Raw genomic sequence first — 6,999 nt, forward strand, 5'->3', positions numbered from 1 at the left:
GAACGCCGGAGGGGAGAAGGGGCACCAGCAGGCCGGCCTGGGCCCGGTGACCGTGCCACGGGCTTGTGCCGCCCGGGAAGCTCAGGTCTCCAAAACAGTTACGGAGGAAAACCGACCAGAAAAAGGCCAATGGCCCCAGATCCACGCTGAGAATCAGAAACGAGATTACTAATCTAATTACTAAGCAAGTGAGCAGAAGTAGGTCCCGTTAGGTCAACAACCTGGGGAAAGCAGTGACAACTAATGTATAGATGGTAACAGGCATGTCTGCTTTGGAGGAAAGAACTATGGAAATATACTAGGAAGCCCTATTGATCGGGAAAAAAACAAAAAAAAGGGCTGTGAAGATGGAAGGAAGCAGGTGATGAGCTCTTCAGATGAGGGACTGTCTTCCTGGTATGTGTTTGTACTGTGCCTGGTAAAGATAAACTTATTTTCTGTGGCCAAAGTCTATAGGCACTAGTTCAGTATAATAATGAATACTAACGATGACATCCCTTAACAAAAATGCAAATTCAAATGAAATGTAGATGGTAGGTCTTTTTCAGCAGTAGTATTGTCAACATAAAACAGCCAATGGAAAAATAATAATAAAAGATAAAAAGTAGCTCACCACATTTTGTAGCCGAGGCACTAGAAATATTTTAAAATAGAATAATTAGTTGTGTTTCTCAGCTATGGTTAGGCCCTCCATTTCAAGCCTAACATCTTGCAGTGAGATTTAATCCTTCAGTTGTTTCAAATTGCTGAGGTTAGAAATGCTGTATAGACACAGACATATGGACATCAGACCTTGTTTCTTTTAAGGTAAATGTCTTAAATTCCATTTAATTTCTTCAGTTTGGGATAATAAAGTAATCTCTGATTACTATCATACTTTACACAGTATGAAAACACCCTGGAATTAAAGTCACATTTAAAGAGTCTGGTTCTTAAGGTGAAATATTCTTTTTGAACTAGGGACAATTCAACTGCAAAATAGCCATCAAGATGCCATAGTAGTTTTACAACTACTTTTTTCTGCTCCTAAAGCAGCAATTCACATAAATTAAGACAGGTACATGTCTGGCACTTTTCTAGCCCCATGGCAAAGTTAGCTACACAGGGATTTCTGTTTTAAACAACACTATGTTATGGGCAAAACGTGGGCTCCCAGCAGTATCAATATAATTAGCAGAATGGAGAAATCGCTAAAGCTGCTCAGGTCTGATTATTTCTGATGGATTCCTGAAGCACTGAGGCTTCACTGTGGCTGCTGCCTAGAGAACTAGAAAACAGACGTCCCAGCCCCTGCTGTGGTAGTGCCACTGAAGTGGTGGTGCCTGTTACAAAAGCAGAGCTGCAATAGGCAGCAAGTGCCTGTCCATTTTTTATTCAGGGCTTTATTCATGCCTGAAAAGGAAATGTGACACTGTTTTAAAGCTTAATTTGGTATTCATTATCCGGAAATGGGAAGAGATGATCTGTTTAGAGACCTTTTAACTTTTAGTCTATTTTGCATCCTCAAAATGTCCACTTTCTTCCGTACACAGAGAATGAAGGATTAGTTGATGTAAATTCTCTAATTATATAACATACTGGAATCATCAACTAAAAATGTTATCCAGAGAGATTTAACACTTTTTAGTAATTACTAATTTGTAATTCCTATTTTTTAACTACATAACATAACATGTAATGGTTGTTTGTTCAGCATTTTTAAATCTTAATGAGCATGAAATTTTCTTTAGGCAAATATAGAATGCGAGCGTTAAATGTATTATTACTTCAATCCAAAACATTAGGCAAATATAGAATGCAAGTGTTAAATGTATTATTACTTCAATCCAAAACATTATCTTAAAATAGTGATAGTTTACAGTTATACTTTAAAAAAAAGTTTGTTTTTAATAAGCCAATTTAAGGGTAAGAGCAGGAATCTTCAAATCAATGTACCTGTATTTCTCAGGTCTGAAAGCAGTCTAAGCAAAGAGAATATAAAGTTTAGAAATTAGAATCCTGCCCTGCTCTCCTGACTCACTGTAACTATTATTCTAACTCCACCCTCAGTAGCTCAGCATTGTCCAACTATTCTGCAGAGATGGTGGTTTCCTTCCTAACACCTAAATCACACCTTGGCATATTTGCAAAAGCTACAATAAAGAGTAGACAGTTTCCTTTCTGTTGATGACTAATGGCTTCTATGGGTACATCCCCTATATTAGACATTGCTAAAGACAAGTAGTTCTAATTCTCTTCTCACTTTTAATTATTTTGAAATAAGTATGATGTAACTGACATCAATTAAATCACTCCTGATTTTCATCAAAATTACAAAGGAGTCATTCCTGCAAACCAGGTTCACATCAAGCAATGCATTTCTAGAGGACAACTAGTACCAAGTGCTATGGGGCTCTAACACTCCACCGAGTCCATCAAAAGGCTGCCCCGAGGTCACTCACACTTCAGAGGTCTCTCTGGGATACTGCAGTAGAAATAAACCACATTGCTTAATATCTGCCCCAAATCTACCTTCCCTCCCCTGCAGTTCTTGCTGTACCTCTGCAGTGCAGGCCTCTATCCCACCGTGCTCCCTCAACAGAAAACTCGGTGCAGGGGTGCCAGAGAACTTGTTTGGTGGATAAAACCCTGTTGGCTGTTAGGCAGGTTACAGCACTGTCGCAGCTTTGGTCATTTTGGTGTCTCTGGCCAAGTACAGTGACTGGTTACAGCCTGGCTCAAGGCCAAGACACAAACCCCAGCATTCTGTCGTTAGCTGACACCAACCTCATCTCTGCTCTGAAGTGGATCTATTTCCTATCTAGTTCCTATCCATTTCTTGTGTAAAACGAGGATAACAACACTTGCTTACAGCCTTTATATCCCCAGTTGTGCACTTGTGAGGAAAAAAAATCTGACTTGTGACACACCAAACAACTCCTCTGATGTATGTCCCACTCACATTGTCAGTATCCGATTTCATAATCGGACCCACTGAGATTGGTTGAATCATCTGAGGAATAAAGCATTACTAACAAGGGTGCGGCTACAACATTCATAAAAGACTTCAAAACTGTTACTGAAAAAGACTTTTTTATCATGGTAATTGTTCTGCAACTTGCACTGTAGCTTACTTCTACCAGACAGTAGCTATCTGCAGTGAAAATATTCTTGGCACTTATTTCCTCAATGTAAAATCTTTCTGGGCCCTTTCTGCTTTGAAACACAATTTAGTTTTGTAACTATGTAAAAAATAAATAAAACAACTCTGTTCCCGAAGTGTTTAATTTCCCCCTTTGCTATATAACACATCCAATCTTTTGACAAGTTTAATCCTCTGTAATTGGGTTAGAAATAAAATTTTCTTAGCCATGGAAGAGATGACTTCTATTTTTAGTTTTGATCTGTATATTTAGCGTACTGTCAACGGCAACAAAGAAGTCTTGGTCTGCAGTTGTTGGCAACAGTCAATATTCCAACAGAAGGCAGTGTAGTCTCTGAAGGTTGCTTTACCCTGATATGGGAAAAACACTGTATCAGTCTCCCAGGCCCTTTGTATAATCTTGGGTTCTGTATCTAGTAGTAAGAAATGTTGTATTCCCTAGGAAATTATATTATTATTATTATCAATAGCCAAATATTTTTGGTTGAGTAAAATCTCCTCATAAGCATGGTTGGGTGTTCACAAGTTATGCGAACAATTTGATATTGACCTGATTTGATATTAACTCTTTGACTAAAGGGTTAATACAGAACTTGCACAAGCAGCATACATGTGTCACAGCATTTACAATTACGTGAAACCACGGGTACATACTTCCCCTGTGGAGAAAAAAATACCAATTCTATAGACTATTATGAAGTACATTTACCTGACTCATATAATCAACAAGACTGCCTCTCTCCAGGTATACCTTTTGCACACCAGTAGCAGCTAAATAGAATTCCAGCTAAATCAGCAGCCCAACAGGACAGCACTCCAGGGACTCACTCACGCTACTTCAGTTTTCCACCTACTATCAAGGCCTGTGAACCTACCAACAGAGTCTGGAAAAAAGGTAGTTTGATTTCTGTGGTAAATCAGCCTTGAATGTTACAGCTCCCTATCCATTAAAAATTAAAGTATTTTTATTCATTGATGAAGAAAATTCTACAGATGTGAATTTCTTCTTACACTGATGTTTACTATTATAACTATTATGTCTATAAAGAGTTTATTATAAACTATTATATCTAACTATTTATGTAACTAAACTTTCTTTCTCCCCCCACCTCCAGCACCTTTCATATTTTCACATGAATATTTTCAAACTCCCAGTATTCATAAATTATCTGCACCAGAGTAAAAAACCAATATCATTAACAACTGAGCTTTTTGCACTGAGGTAGGTATGGGCAAGCACTTAAATTTCTCGTCATCTAAAGTGACATCTGACACTGAGGAAAGAACATTTCCTTTTCCTTTGCTTTTTGTGACCAGGACAGTATGACCCATCTCTACTTTTTCCATGGACTGCTATAATTTGAAATCATTGTCAACAGTACAGCTGCCCACAAAAATGAACATCATTGGTAAATCAGACTTTAAATCAGTTCTAAGAGAATAAAGAATGAAATTGTATCATGGTATAAAAGATATAAATTGACTGTTGTTGTTCTTTTATGAGTCTGAGAAACAGAAACAGATGATAACAAGCAAAATAAAATATTTCATAGCAGACAGGAAAAATTTCCTTCAGCTGATCTCTAGCACAGCCTTTAACTTCTGACCTTCTACAAATAATTCAGGTCTGACCAGTTACAGTTTGAATGCGCATATTGTGTGCAGTGCACAGTTGTCACTATAACTCAAGAAGTGTTTGTTGTTGTGGTGTTTTGTTTTGTTGGTATGGTTGGGTTTGTTTTGGTTTGATTTTTTGTGGGAGATTTCATTATCAAGTCACCACAATATTGGAATGTAAGATTAAAAAAGGAGAGCTTACTTCCTTAAGTTTTTTGAGATGTATTAGCCATATGCACATCCTCAGATCAAAGCATATCTTTCCACATCGTCAAGGTGGAAGAATTTTGGCCAAGAGTTCCCAAACACTAGGAAAGCACCCTGAGGGTTATAATGTTTTAAACTGAAAGTATAAAAACCAGAGCAACACCTTCTTTCCATTTTTTATCAACCACAAAGTCCCTCAGGTACAGGGATCCAAGGCAGAGGATACAGCAATTAGGACGCAGAATATACATATGGGTAACACATCTCAAAGTCCAGCTCAGATAGAGAAGCAACTTATCAAATTCCCTTTGAAATTACTAATGCAACTGTTCATGTGCTTACTGACCCTTCAGAATGTCTCTGATTGATCTGGTGACAGAAGCAGAATTGGGAATTGTGAGACAGAGATCTAAAAAAGACAACAGGTATAAACACTTCAAACATCATCCTGTAAATTCAACATATCTAATGTGTATGCAAATTATCTGATACTATTTAAGCATTTCAAGTCTTCAATTATAACAAGTTTTACAGGTTCATTACAGATTTTTCTACAGGATTCTAAGTTTGATTGTACCAGACCAAAAGTCCATTACAAAAACCTTAATTTTTCTGAGCAACATAAGGAATACAAGTGGTTTCAAGGCTTATCCCTGAAACTACAGTTTGCAGGGTTCATTGACTAGAACAGTGCTTTGAAATCCACTTGGATAAAAACAAAAAGGATGTAAATCTTAGGTAATTATCACATCTTCTTTGACAAAATTAATCCAATCCGGGTTATTATAATTTTGTAGTTGGTGTGGATAGGTTTCACCTGACATGCAGAACCATATACTGCTAGGAGACCTTCAAGGAGGACGTAGGAAAAATAATTACATAAAATCATATTAAGGCAGGTTTTGGGGTTTTTGGTTTTTTTTGTTGTTGTTGTTTTTTTAAACCCAAGAAAACCAAAAGCAAAACTCAGACCCAGTCTGTCCAATACAGAAATTTTAGAAAATTAAAGTTTCTTGCAGTTGTTGACTATATTAAACACTCACCAAAATACCTGTTTCACTTCCAGATGCAGTACGAATAGCAGGTGGAGAGTGGTTATTTGTGTGGTGTGCATAACTGCATTAAAAGTCTTTTGGATAAAACAACTGGACTCTTAGGCCAAGTCTTCTTATACTACTAAGAAAAGCCCAATGAAAGAAACTGAAGAAAAATGTTTTATTTTGATATTAACTTCTAAATTATAGTATTATAAAAACTTTATTTCTGCAAATGTCAGCTGCATTCTATTTTCAACAGTTGATATTTTTATGTACAGGTACAAATTATGACAACAACTATACTTATAATTCAAAAAGTTGAACACACTGCCATTATCTTGAACATTCAGTTTTCCAATGTTTTTTTCCACCTTCCCAGAAAATACATTTTAAAACATCCAAACAATGTCCACACACTTGAGTCTAGTAGAAATTAAAGGGATCCTTTAACATTCTGGTTAGAGTTTACTAATGCTTGAAAATAGTAGTAAACTAACCTCTAATGTGTGTATTAACATGTTTGGTTTATACATTTTTTAACAACGATTTTTGCTGTTAGATGGAAAAATACAGAATTCTTGCAAACTCAGTACTATGTCCTTCCAGCATCTCAATATACACAATATTCTTCTAATTTTTTTAAAGCACCATAGCTTTGTAAAAACTATGCTAAATCAGATTAAGTATCACTTTTCTCAATTTTGTTAAGTGTGGGCTAGTCCTACTCTGGATTTTCAATGAATTATGTTCTCTTTCTTCTGAGGACATATAATACGTTGTTTCCACCTTATGCTAAGAAGGAAAGAAGGAACTCTTCTTTCCCCCTCTCCTGATTTGATTGGCATCTGCATAGAACTTTTATAATTTAAAAAAAAAAACCAAACAAACAGATTTGCAGGATTGTACAGCAAATTTTGAAGAAATAAAAATAACATCATTAATGACAAGTGTTTCTTTAACTGTCTTCATCCATTTTCAAAACTAAGCTTTCTTAGA

Source organism: Antrostomus carolinensis, unplaced genomic scaffold, assembly GCF_000700745.2.
Source record: "Antrostomus carolinensis isolate BGI_N321 unplaced genomic scaffold, ASM70074v2 scaffold24040, whole genome shotgun sequence".
Taxonomy (NCBI): Eukaryota; Metazoa; Chordata; class Aves; order Caprimulgiformes; family Caprimulgidae; genus Antrostomus; species Antrostomus carolinensis.